General features: G+C 39.1%; 1 pseudogene; it reads left to right on the top strand.

The window, feature by feature from the left end:
* The first annotated feature begins 4,410 nt into the window (after positions 1-4,410).
* Positions 4,411-12,874, top strand: LOC119804048 (annotated as a pseudogene).
* Positions 12,875-14,659: the final 1,785 nt, after the last annotated feature.

The following is a 14,659-nucleotide window of genomic DNA, read 5'->3' on the forward strand; positions in this document are numbered from 1 at the left end:
GACTAATGGCTTGCCTGGAATGTTTGTTTGGACTTACTGTCCTGATTAGCTGCCCTGACATCCAACAACTAAGTCCTCTCCAGCACAGGTCAGTGCCTAGCAACTACACCAATCGTCTTGGAATTTTAAAGATATTTTGATGCACACAATCTGAGCTGATGCTCTGCCAACCGAAGAGCATGAGGCTGAACACAGCATCGTTGGTAGAGAGTGACGACATTCATCTCGTTCCTGTGACGCAAATATCCAATTTCTCTCCATAGGATTTTTTTCTTTGAAAAATATCTTCAGAAGTTTTTTGTATGCAGGCAAAGAACTAAGAATTTTCATTATATTCTCTTTTCCTCCAAGGTATGAGAATGTTTTAATTTTTTTTACCCTGCATATTGATTTAGAATTTGCTTATATGGGAAAACATCCTAGTTTTCTAACTAAATGTTAGGTGAAAGAAATCTGAGGACAAAGAGTCCTATATTAGTAACAATTCTATTGCTGGGATAAAATGTCATCAAGAAAAGTGAATGAAGAAAGAGAGGGTTTATTTTAGGTTCTAGAGGAATGGAGTCTCTGACAATAGAGAAGGGCATGGCAGCAAGAGCAGGAAATTGGCTCAACACATTTTCATCCAAAGGAAGGGAGGAGAGAGGAGGGGGAGGAAGAGGAGAGAAAGATGGAGTGGGGGGATGAGGCATGGAAACAAATGTTTATATACATTGATGAAAGAAATCTCACCAAGTTACAAAATTAGACACTGACATCAGACAATTCAGGTAGCTCTATTGGTAGATTTATTGGCATACCTCTATAATTCTTTTGCTTTTATTTTCAGTTGCATAGTCTTTGGGCATCTTATAGGATAGTGATTTTCTAGCATCATCTGGCTGAAAACAAAAACCAACTGAGTCTCTCCTCTTTGGCAGAATTAGAAGCCTCTTTGAAAACGTTTTGTTATTATAGGGTGGTTATCTCAGGAGTTTCTTGAAAGCTGACTAATACAATCCCTAAGTAAGTTCTTAGTAACAAGATCTTTTTGACTCCTTTATTTCATTTACACCTTGTTTTGTTGTCGACACAGAATCTCAGAATGGTTGTCTCAGTGAAAAGGAGTCTAGTTTGCTCATTGTTTAGAATTTCGCATCATATGATTTTCAGGTATCAATGGAACAGGGAATTCCCCTTTGCTGCTTACCTCTGAAGCTTGCTGACAGTCTTTGGATCCCTTTTGTGTTGAACTGAAGTGTTTCTGACCCTTCCTGTTTATGCAGCTTTGCTGGCAAGGAGCTGGGGAAGCATTGTGACAGATTGGGAAAAACAACAACTCAGGGACTCACTCAGTGCACTGCTAAATAAATGAAGAACAGCAGAGGAGAATGCAGACCGTAGGCAGGACTTGCGACGTGGCCAGCTCCACATCACTTCTTTCCCATCTTCTCCTGCATTTAGATTCTCAGTTGGGTCACCTTTAACTTTGGAGTTGTCTTTATAGAATTTTTGTTTTAGAAATATTTTTAAAAATTCCTTGTAAGTTCCTCTATCTGCTTCCCAGCCTGGGCCAGCAACTGAGGAAAAGAGAGGATTTGGGGACAGATAAGACCTGAAACAGTCACTGATTATACATATGGTTTGTGTTCTCTTTGCTCCACAGACTACTACTGATGTGGGATCTGAGTTTCTGTCTGCACAAATACTGTATGCTGTGAATACCATTGGTTAACAAAGAAAATGGCTTGGCCTATAGCAAGGCAGAACTTAGCTAAGCGGGGGTGGGGTGGGAATGGAGGATGGAGGGGTGGAGGGTGTGGGGATGGGAGGTGGGGGTGGGGATGACTAAACTGAATGCTGGGAAAAAGAAGGCAGAGTCAGTGAGCCATGTAGCAACGCCAGAGACAGGCACCAGAACTTTACCCGGTAAGTGACAGCCTCGTGGTGACGCACAGATTAATGCAGGTGATTAATTAATTTAAGATATGAGTTAGCCAGAAATACACATAAGCTATTGGCCAAAAAGTATTGCAAGTAATACAGTTTCTGTGTGATTGTTTTGGGGCTGAGCAGCCAGGAACAAACAAGTGGCCTCCTACTACATACTTAAAAGTGCACTGATACAATTCAGCATACATGTATGGCTGTTTTTCTTTAAATCACCAAAAGTCTTCTTTAAAATTGAGATATAACTGTAGTAAATGACAGCCTTTTTTTGAAGACAGGGTCACATCTTTCAACCATCAATTTTCTATGTACAAAGAAATAGAATAAGAAATAAATCAAGGTATAGAACTTTTTCAACATGGTGGAAGACTTTCTCATGCTTTTTCCCAATAAAAAAATGCAAGATGTCTATGATTTGAGTTTCTGTCTGCACAAACCAGTTCCCTAGAGTATGCTTTCTTTTGCTACCTTCATTTATTATGTCTGAGATACATTAAAGTTGTCTCCCAGGATAGTCTTCCTCCTTCAATACTTAAATACAAGTTTAAATACTGGAACACTAAAAGAATAATGTAATAATTACACCTACTCACCACCTAAGTTACACCTTACTCTTTTTTGGCACATCATCTATCCATCCATCCATCAATCCAGTTTTTATAGATTCTAAACAAATTGTACGTGTTCATACCCCTCTTCCTGGGTTTCCTCAATACACGTCTTTTTTAAAATATAGTTTTGGTTTTTGAAAAGTGGGTGACTGTTTTCAGAAAATCTATGTGTTGTCCTGAGTCACAATGTGAAAAAAGAAACGCAAGCAAACAAACAAAATAAGAACGTGTACTATAAAACCAAAAACCCAAAGCCAAACAACAAAAATAAAAAACAAAATCCCAAAGAAACATTGGTGATTGAGTTATGATTTCTGGTCCTAACATTTTACAGTTTGGGCATCAAAATTTTGTTCACCAAGGTAGAAGATGAAGCAGGAAACAGTCTTTTTTGTAGCTTGTTTTTTTTTTGTGTGTGTGTGTCTGTGTTGGGGGCAAGGGAGGAGGGATGTTGTAGATCCCAAAGGGAGGCAATGTGAGATATTTAGAATTCCTCCCTGAAGAGGATGACATTTAACCTCTGAGGTCTGAGTTGTAGGGCCTGATTTTTGGAGGAAACAGCAAGGAAATGTGCTTTCATCACACCCTAAGCATGCCCTGACTACTTGCCTTTTATTTGTAGCTGAGGCTTGCAATTGTCTAGTCAAAACAATGGGGATGGGCATGTAGAATAAGAATGGAATTGTTTTTCTCGGGTTTTTATTTGAAAGGTGTGTAGGCAAGGTTGGGAAATTCAGTCTCAAGGGAGGAGAAAATAGAGTGTGTTCCTGAGATGAAGGAAGGGAGTGAAAAGGACCCTGGGGCCCAGCTAGTTTCAATTTATCTCAATACCTTTTGGGAAACTTTTAAAAACCCTCCCGTGAGAGTCTGATCTGCCTAGCTCAGGCGGGTTGGGATGCTGGCATTTGTTAAAGTTCTCCAGATAATTGTAACCTGTGGTGGACACAAGATTCTTGAGTCTATTTATTGTACTGTAATCTAGGTTTCCAGACAGTTTTGACTTAAAATGTGATACTTGATGCACAGATCTCTGCTCACCTGTGCATTATTAAGCAGAGGAAGGGGTGGAGATAGGTATGCACAAGTCTCAAATTACCACCTAAAGAAGAAACTCTCCATAGGTATTCTGGACTCAGAGGAATTCTTTCTATAAATGGATTGCTTTTCTAATGTTAACAAACAACTGATTTGAAATTTATTTTTTTTCTTTCTCTCTTCTTTTCTCCTCCTCCTTTTTGTTTTTCAAGACATGGTTTCTCTGTTTAACAGCCCTGGCTGTCCTGGAACTTGTTCTGTAGACCAGGTTGTCCTAGAACTCACAGAGATCAACCTGCCTCTGCTTTCCCAGTGTTGGGTTTAAAGGTGTGGGCCACCAATGCCCAGCCTGGAATTTCTTTATCATGTGAATTGACATGATCTTACATAGACTTCTTGGGGGCACCGTATATCAAAGCATGTATCAGAGGAAAGAGCCTGTGTGCTTGCATTTAGGTGAGCTACATTTAGGTGAGCTTCTGTCTGTGGTAGAGCTATCGGAGATAGAAATGCTGCGTAGAAGATGGTTGATAGATGTTGACTGCTTCTTTTGAGAGAACTTTTAGTGCAATATAACTGCAGTCAACTACATGGATAATTTGAGAGTCCTTTGAAATAAATTCTATTTGGGACAGCAAGGTGACAGTTAACAAATACAGTTTTTTTCAAACATTTGCATATAAATTTCCAGATTGGTTGGAAGCCTGCATTATGAACCAGGTTAACTTCATACTTACATGAAACATTCGAGTTTTGCACAACTAATGGAAAGCAGTTGTCTAGTGGTCTCTTTAGTCGATCCTTTACCACTTAGGAAGGTGGGAGAGGAAGAATAATGGCATATGAGGAGTGGCAGCAAAGAGAGGTGAGGATGAAGAGTTTCATTACTGTCTGAGAATTATCCTGCATTTCCCCTGAAAGTCAAACTAAGGAGACAAGACCAGAGAGTACCACTCAGAGTGAAACTAACTTTGACTCTTTGCAATAATTACTGCTAACTTTTATGTATGCTTGATACATGTCAGTGCTGAATAGTTCAGTCTCTTAAGTTCTCATTCTAAATCCAGGAGATGGGTAGTTTTTGAAGACAGGGAAGAATGAGGCTTTGAGCGACATTGTTAGAGCCGAGATTGTTTCGGGTCACTTCATTCTGTCTGAGAGTCTCACCTCTATCTTCCAGTCTTGTATTCAGTGCCTACGGATCTGATTAGAGTAACTGGCCTGTCATCTCGAAAAACATTTATCAGGTCTTGATGCTGGAAACAGTAAAAATCCACTTGGTTGGCTAGTTTTGAAATACTAATAGTCAACAATGGTTATTCTATGCAATAGAACGTTTATAGTTATCCCTCTTGTCCAACTGCACCCCTGAAACCATCACCACGTTCCCTTTCCTCCTGCCTACACCCTTTGCAGACTTTCAGAACCAGAAATCTATGCTTTTCTGTACTTTGTACTTCTCACATAAGTGAAAACACTTAACATTTGTCTTTCTGAGTATACAGAAGTTGTTAAGCAAGTTGTCAAATGTCTAAAATCTAAACCAAGGAACACAAGAGGTCTTTGTTTTTCTTAACATGGTCAAAATAATGGGTTCTTGTGAACAAGCTTTCAAACTCAAATCATGATTTTAAAGCATGAACTCTATAAACAAAAGGATTCTGGGATGGTAAGACTTCTAGTTGCAGATAATAACAAAGTATAGTGTCCCCTTTACTAAACAAGGATACTTAATTTTTATATATAAATTTTATTCTTAGAAGCCAGCAACACAGCCATGATGGACCAGAAATGCCACCTTCCCCAGGGAAATGAGACAGAAACACAGATACATTGAGCCCTAAAAGATAGAAACTAGTCCAGGTGGTGGTAGTGCACACCTCTAATCCCAGCACTTGGGGGGCAGAGGTAGGCAGATCTCTGTGAGTTTGAGGCCAGCATGGTCTACAAGAACTAGTTCTAGGACAGTTAGAGCTGCTATACAGAAAAACACTGTCAAAAAAAAAAAAAGATAGCAACTGGACAAGGAAGACAAAGAAACCTGGAGAGACATCAAGAGATCCAGAGATACTCTAAGATATATTCACAGCACTAGAACCCCAAAGTCAGTGGGTAAGAGACAGAGGTTTAAAAACTCTGGATAGTAGAGAGACTACAAAGAAATGGCTAGGACACAGGGTGTGAAACTCTGGGGGTATGGACCTGGTCCATCTCAGGCGCCCCCCAGCCCCCAGCTTTCTGTGGAGGATGCAGCCTGGAAGTATACTTTCATTTTAAGGAGCCTGATTGTTTTATTGGTATTCCCAACCCAGTACAAACACTTATATTTAAATATGTATATGAAAATTTGTGCACCACCATGAGGCTGTGGCCTACCAGTAAGGTTCTGGCTGGCTGCTGGTGACTTTTTCTTTCGGTAGGTGCATGGCATCTTTCTGACGCCACCTCCTTTCTCTCTATATCTTTGTTCCGTATTTCCGATCTGACTTTACTAAGCCATTGGCCAAAACAGTTTCTTTAATAGCCAATAGTAGCAAAACATATTTACAGCATACAGAGGGAAATCCCATATCTGTTAATGACTCAAGACCTGTAATGTAGGGCCTTGCCACCCACGTTAGCACTGATAAATTCATAAGCCACTAAAAAGACAAACAATAAACCAAACCAAACCAAAACAAAACTGCTCCCTGATTTGCAGTGTGACCAGCTCCCCACACTGCTGGTGCCTGTCTTTACACTCAGCATGGGTTGCGTGCATTGGGGCTGTATGACATAATGAAACCGTTCTTAAGCTGATTGGTGTCAGGGGTTTGGTCCAGCAAGAAGAAAGCTAATGAATATGTCTCATCACTTCTCTCCTGTGTTGTCTTGGTCTCACTGCCTCAATTGTCCAAAGGATGCAGAGAAGCCTTCTCTTCTGCCCAGCTCTGCTGGCCTGGTGGGGATTTGGAAATGTGGTGATTTGGGTGCAAAAGACCCCCATAGGCTCATATATTTGTTTGCTTAGTCACCAGTTGAAGACTTGTTTGGAAAGGGTTAGGAGGTGTAGACTTGTTGGGGAGGCGAGTCCTTGCCAGAGGAGATGTGTCACTGGGAATAGATTTGGGGTTTTAAAAGCCTACCCTAGGCTCAGTGTCTGTCTCTCGCATTCTTTGCCTGCTGGGTACTAATTCACTGAAATTGTAAACAAGCCCCAAATTAAATGCTTTCTTTTATAAGAGTTGCCATGGTCATGGTGTCTCTTCACAGCAGTAGAAGAGCAGCTAAGATAAGGGGGCAGCAAGATCAGAGGATGGAACAAAATTGTAAGGATGTGTACACATTTTTGCCAGCCAGCTTTCTCTAAGAGCCTGATTAGTACCTCTTTATCAGAGAGCTGATATTTTTCTTCTCCTCTTAAATTAAGCATTGATATTTAAATAATAGTTACCAAAATGTGGACAACAATTAAGATCTTAAAAAATTTCCTATAGTACCTATGTGGAAGAGGAGGTGAAAAGATTGCGAAAGCCAGAGGTGATGAATGATGCCAAGAAACAGTGTCTTCCAGAACAACAGGCCAGATGTACATAGGACATCACAGAAACTCTGGCGGCATGCACAGGGCCTTCCCAGGATCAAGCCAGATGGGGTCTGTATTAGTCAGGGCTCTCTAGAGCAGTGATTCTCAACCTTCGTAATGTTGTGACCCATTAATACAGTTCCTAATGCTATGGTGACACCCAACCATAAAATTATTTTATTAGTATTTTATAACTGTAATTTTGCTACTTTTATGAATTGTGATAGAGATATCTGATATGCAGGGTATCTAATATGTGACCCCTTTAGGTTGTTACCCAGAGATTGAGAACCTTTGTTCTAGAAAAAAAAAAACAGGCCGGGCGGTGGTGGCGCACGCCTTTAATCCCAGCACTTGGGAGGCAGAGGCAGGTGGATCTCTGTGAGTTCGAGGCCAGCCTGGTCTACAAGAGCTAGCTCCAGGACAGGCTCTAAAAAAGCTGCAGAGAAACCCTGTCTCGAAAAACCAAAAAAAAAAAAAAAAAAAAAGAAAAAAAAAAAAAAAAAAAAAACAAAACTTATAGAATGATTCACTCACATACAAACATAACACACACACACACACACACACACACACAGGCTTATTAGACTGGATGAATGGATTACAGGCTGAGGTCCAGTTATTCCAGCAATAGCTATCGACCAATGAAAGGTCCAAATTCAATAGTTCTGACCTCCATGAGTCTGGATGTCTCAGTTGGTCTTCAACATATGCCAGGATCCCAAAGAAGTAGGCTCTAGTTCCAGGAAAGGAAGGGTCTTGCCTGTGAGAGTGAAGACAAGTAGGCAAGGAGTGGAAGCCCCCTTCTTCCATGTCCTTTATAAAGGACACCACCAGGTTTGGCCCAGATTATAGGTGGATCTTCCCACCACAAAAGATCTGGGTTAAAAGTGGGTCTTCCCACTGCAAATGAGCTAACTAAGAAAAATCCTTCATGAATCTACCCAGATACTTGGATTTTAGTTAATTCCAGATATAGTCAAGGTAACAACCAAGAGTCGCCATCGCAGGAGTCTCAGTGCTGGGAAGGAGAAGCGGACAAAACCTCCCATTCCTAACCAAGAAGCTATCGGCACTTGATATTCACGGGCAAAGGAAAAATCAGTTTTCTCCAATAGACTTTCTCTGGGTATATTAACCACACTTCAAGGCAGTCCCCATACCCAGGGGAGTTGGCTAACAGAAAACAAACTCAGTGACATGTTTGTGGCCTTTCAGTTTCAATTTGCTTTGGTTTGAATTGTTTTATATATATTTTTGTTCTTCTGCTTGTTTTGATTTTTATTCTTGTGGGTTTCTTTTTGTCTCTTGCTTTTCTGATTTTGCTTTTTTTTGGGGGGGGGGGGTGGCACGTGCCTTTAATCCCAGCACTCAGGAGGCAGAGGCAGGCAGATCTCTGTGAGTTTGAGGCCAGCCTGGTCTACAAGAGCCAGTTCCAGGACAAGCCCCAAAGCTACAGAGAAACCTTATCTTGAAAAACCAAGAGAGAGGGAGAGAGAGAGAGAGAGAGAGAGAGAGAGAGAGAGAGAGAGAGAGAGAGAGAGAGAGAGAGAGAGAGAGAGAACACAAAACTATAAAAACTATAAAGTTGAATGGGTTAGGGTAGACTTCTGGGAGGAGTTTGGGGAAGGGAAATATGATTAAAATACATTGCATAAAAATTAATAAAGATTTAAAATTTCCCATTAGTTTTGTTTTGTTTTTTTTCCAGGAATGAATTTGATTCTTTATGTTAAGGTAGCATTTATATGTCTTTCTTCTCTGGCTTATAAGGGCCTACTCTTACATAGGTTCTTAATGATATCACACCCAGATTTCTTCTTTTCAACTCCTAGACCCGATGTAAGGAGAATGACAGGAGCTAGAAAGGGCGACATGTCATTTGGTGTTTCTAGGAAGAGGGACTGGGTTTTGAAGTTTGGGATATATGGTTAATAAGAATAGAGTGTAAAGATGGGAAACCGGTGGGTGGAGGGACTGGGGATACATATCTATTAGTATTACACTCTCCTAGACTGCAGGAATCTCTGGGCTTGATTCCTAATACCACAAGAACTAGGTGTGATGCTGCACACTTGTAATCCCAATGCTTGGGAGGTAGAGGCGGGAGGATCAGAAGTTTGAGGTCATTCTTAGCTACACAGTCCTTTTGAGGCCAGCCAGGATACAAAAGATCCTGTCCTAAAACTAAAATAATACAAAAGCAAAAACAAAAGTCATGCTCAAAGGACTAAAAATGTATTTTGAAAATTTGCTTACAGCTTTAAATAGTTCACTCCTTATACTACTATTAAATACTTACTTGTGAAAATAATATTTCAAAGGTGAGTCAGGTAGAACAAGGATTCCTCAATCCTATTTTTAGTTTTTGACACACACAAGAGTGAAAAATGTAATTGTGCTTAAGGACATTAATTGTTTCAGTTTAAAAATAAATGTGAGTGATGATATCACTTTGTGAATCAATGCCTTGGAGTAGAAATAAGGATTTGTGGGTGACGGCACAAAGTAATTTTTACTGAGGAGAATTATGACCAATAAAAGATATTTGATTTTAGCTATGTCTTAATTCTTCATGTGCCAAATAAAAGTTCCAGGCTAAGAAATTAATTTCAATGCCTGGTGATTTCCCCAAAGTATCAATCATTACACAGGGATTCTCTTATAGCCTAGCCACCCGTCATCCTCATATTTCTCTCTTCCCCTCTTAATACTTCACTGCTAGTGAGATGAATGGCATAAGCAGACATACTTCCCTCATAGATCACAGACAGACCAATAAAAATGCTTGTGAACAACTTGTTACAACCCTTTGCTAGGTCTGGGGACAGCTGAAAATGTCCTCCTCTGGCCTGCTGTTTGATAATTGTATCCTAAAGAAATACATGGAAAATCCAAACCATCGAGTTCTTTGATCCCATGTCTTGTGTTTGCAGTTTCCAGTCGACGAAAGAGATGTTAAAAGTGTTGACAAACATTGGTCGATTGGCTTGATGTTCTGGGACTTTCAAAGGAGCTTCTATCACATGACATCTAGGGACATTTCCTACTCCTCAGCCTCATAAGTGAACTGTTATTAAACTGTATTATGTTTCATTTTATATTGAAATCCCAATTTGTCCAATTTGGTCTTAGACACCATTGGGTCCAAAGATGGGTTGAGTTTAGTGAGCAGGAAGGAAGTTCAGAGTGCAGACTGGGGAATGAATGCAGGGTAGGGAACAGTCAATGGAAGTCAGGAAATACAATTTTTGCCCATATAAGTCACTTTTGGTGTGTAGCACAGCTGTTCTTCAGAGAGGTGTAAATTTGAAAAAGTCAAAAAGAGCAACAAGGAGACCTCAAGGCTGAGGATGCCTATGGAAGCATATCACAACTAGCAAATGAAAAATTTTAATTTATAACATAGGCTTTAAAACATAAGGCAGGGTTAAGGTCATATTCTAATCTGAACAGCTACTGGGGATGACTGGGAACAATGATACCCACTGTAAATGCACAAAGTACTTGGCAATATTTATCTTGTCTATTTATTCACTTACTGCTAAAATGCAAAAATTTCTAGTTCTTTGTTTTCAAAGAGACAATTTTGTTTAGTAGAATTTGCTCTTAACACAGTCTATAAAACCTATTATTTTCACCAAGATTGGTAGCATCAAAGCACACTATACTCTCATCAATATTCTTTTTGTCTTAACACTAAATACAAAAAAACCCAAACAAACAAACAAGAAAAAAAATCAAGGGCTGGGGAGATAGTTCGGCTGGTATATACAGGTTCCTGTTCCTAACCAGCTTAAATCCTGGAACCCATATCATGGAAAAAGAGAACTGACTCCCTAAATTGTCCTCTGACATCCATATGAATATCACAAAATATATGCCCACATATATGAGTGACATATATGCATACCCTCAAAACAAGTAAAAATGTCATAAAATTAAAACAAAAAAATCCTATGCATGAAATACTGTCTTTAGAATTACATTTACACTGAACCAAGTCATGTGAAATGTTACTGCCTGTAAGTCTCAAATGCATATCTATGCCAGGAATTTTATTCTTTGGGTTTCATACTTATTTAAAGAAAATATAAACCAACAAAGGATTCTTTTTAGAATGTCACTATTAAGTGACAGTATGAAAGGAGGTTGTAGTTTTAAGTTAGGTTGAATTTTAAGTTTGTCAGCCAGTGTCTATGCACAGAATCTTAGAAAGCCATGGTCAAGGCATTATCGAATTGGTCTCTCTTCTGGAAGCTCTGAGGAAGTATTTGTCTTTAAGCTCATTCAGGTTGTAGGCTTCACTTTTTTGCAACTCTAGATGTGAGATGCTCATTTCCTGGCTACTTGTCAATCATGGGGTGCTCAACTGCTATTCTTGGAGGCAACCCACATTCCTTTTTAAAGGGTCGCCTCAAAAGTACATCAAGTCTTTCTTACACTTGGACTCTTTCCGACTCCCTCTTATGCTCATCTCTGGAGGAAAAAACTAGTTTGAAGGGCTCGTGTGTTAAGATTGGACCCACTAGGCTTATGTTTCTTTAGGCTTATGTAGTAACATAATCCCAGGAGTACTAGGTTACTATAGTCTTGGGTTCAACTAATACTCAAGGAGATGTAGACCATACAACAATGATGTGTGAGGCCACCGGAGACCACAGACCATGAAAGAATGATGAGCAGTAGAGACTGTAGGCTGAAGTTTCTGTCCTCCCAGCAACTTCCAAATAAACACACTGAGGCTTATATTAATTATACATGCTCAGCCAATAGCTCAGGCATATTACTAACTAGCTCTTACAACTTAAATTAACCCATGTGTTGCCACATGGCTCATGGCTTTACCTGTCCTCCAGCATGTCTTTCTCTCTCTGTGTCTCCTGGCAACTTCCACTGACTCTGCCCTTCTTTTTCAGAGAATTCTCTTATCTTGCTTTCTTTGCCAATCTCATCTGCCCTGCTATAGGGCAGTAGGTTCTTTATTAACCAATAAGAGTCATACATATTTACAGTGTACAAAGATTGTTCCACAGCAGGAGGCCCTGAACCATGCAAAAATGATATGCAGTAGAGGCTATAGACCATGCAGGAATGATGAACACTGGTGATCATATCTATGCTCCTTCTACTTCTAATCCTTTTGCCCAAATAAATATTTTCCCTTAAAACCCCATGACCTGTCCAGATCTTGCATAGTAAATAAGGTAACTTGGGAGGAGGGGAGTCCACCTCTCTTTTTCTAAGGCTTCCAGAAAAATGGTGACATTCAGACATTTGGTACATACTAAAATCAGCCCACAATCGTTCAAAACCAGAAATGTGTTCTTCTCAGAGAAACCAGCAAAGAAAAACTACCTGAGTACTACAAAAACATCAGTCTAGGCTTTAAGACACTGAAGAAAGTCATCAAGGGCACCAGCATAGAAAAGAAATGCCCCTTCATTGGTAACATCTCCATCCAAGGTTGGATCCTATTTGATGTCATGATCAAGATGAAGATGCAGAGGACCACTGTCATCTGCTAGGACCATCTCTATCACATCTGGAAGTACAATCTCTTTGAGAAGTACTACAAGAACATGTATGTGTACCTGTCAGCCTGTTTCGGGGACATACAGATCAGTGACATTTCACTGTGGGAGAGTAAAGGCCTCTGAGCAAGACTTTCTGCTTCATTGTGTTCAAGGTCACCAAGGCTGTTGGCATTAAGGAGTAGCTTCAGAAATTCTGAGAGGGCTCTGGCCCACTCCCTAGAACAAATAAAGTTATTTTCCAACTTAAAACAAACAAAACTAAACTAAAAATAAAACCTTAAGACATGACAGTTTATGTCTGTATTCTTTTAATAGATATGTACATTGAAGAGTTTACACTGAGAGAAAATGTAATCTGCCAGGCAGTGGCGACACACATGTTTAATCCCAGCATCAAGAGGCAGAAACAGTTGGATCTTTGTGAGTTCAAGGGCAGCCTGGTCTATAGAGTGAGTTCCATGGCAGGTTCCAAAGCTACACAGAAAAATCCTGTCTCAAAAGACCAAAAAAGTAATCCAATTTAAATTTTAATTTAACAAGAATGGCCTGTATTTATGGAATATAAATGGGTGCTTGGTGTCTTAGTTACCGTTCTTTTACTGTGAAGAGACCATGATCAACCAAGGCAATTCTTATGTAAAAATCATTTAATTGGAGGCTCGCATCGTTTTAGAAGGTGAGTCCATGATCTTCATGGTGGGAAGCAGGTAGCCATAGTGCTGGAGCTGTAGTTGGAAGCTTTGTGTCCTGATCCACAGACAGCAGGAAGAGATAGATAGATGATAGATAGATAGATAGATAGATAGATAGATAGATAGATAGATAGAATGGGCTGGCATGAGCTTTTGAAACCTCCAAGCCCATTCCTAGTGACACACTTTCTTCAACAAAACTATACCTACTAATCCTTCCCATACAGTTCACCAACTGGGGACTAAGCATTCAAATATATGAACCTATGGAGACCATTCTCATTCATACCACCTGGTATTTTTTTTGACAGATTTTTTTCTAATTTTTTTTCTCTACACAAGCATGCCTCATAGCTCTAAGTTGTAATTAGACTTGCTACAATATTTAAATTTTTAGTATTTCCTAACTATTCCTATACTATTAACTCATATCATGAGCATATTATTCATAGTTACATATAATAAATGTTGTCTTTTTAATTAAATTTTCCCCCATAGCTTTATGTATGCATAATCAGTAAATCAAAAGTAAATAAATTTATTGCTAACATGGAGGGACCTAGAGGTCCTTACTTCTCCCTGAGGATGTATAAGCAAGCAATGATTGCTGGGGGAGGAAAAGATATTTACTTCAGCATTGAAGACATTAGTAAGTTGCTTGTGCTTCTGTAAAATACCTGCAAACCTATGTTTCTGTAAAAAACCTTAAAGAAATTCATTGGCTTATAAAAAATAGACATGAAGGCAGAAGGACTGTTTGGGCAGAGGATGGAAGAGAGGGTAATGAATATGATCAAAGTACATTATATACATGTACAAAAATGTCATAATGAAAGCCATTGTTATGCACAATTTCTATATGACAATAAAATTATATATATATATATATTCAAGACACACAGCATAATTTGATATACCTATATATTATATAATGATAACTACAATCAATTAAAAAATACATTGATTACTAGACAATTATATATATATATACATATATATATATATATATATACATACTTTATTGAGTTGGAAAAGCATGTTGTCCATTAGATCTTCAGCACTGATTCAACTTATAACTGAAAACGTTTTAAACTTTGACCAATATTTTTCTAATTCTGAGATCGAGGCAGTCGCTGTTCTACTTTCTGCTTCTGTGAGTTTTGAGGTTTTTAGATTTCACATAGAAGTGAGAACTTGAGTTGTTTGATTATTTATTTCTTAATTAACTTAGGTAATATCTTCTAGATTTATACATGTTGTCCTAAATTGTGAAATTTTCTTCACTTTTGG

This window comes from Arvicola amphibius, chromosome 18, assembly GCF_903992535.2.
Source record: "Arvicola amphibius chromosome 18, mArvAmp1.2, whole genome shotgun sequence".
In the NCBI taxonomy this organism is placed as follows: domain Eukaryota; kingdom Metazoa; phylum Chordata; class Mammalia; order Rodentia; family Cricetidae; genus Arvicola; species Arvicola amphibius.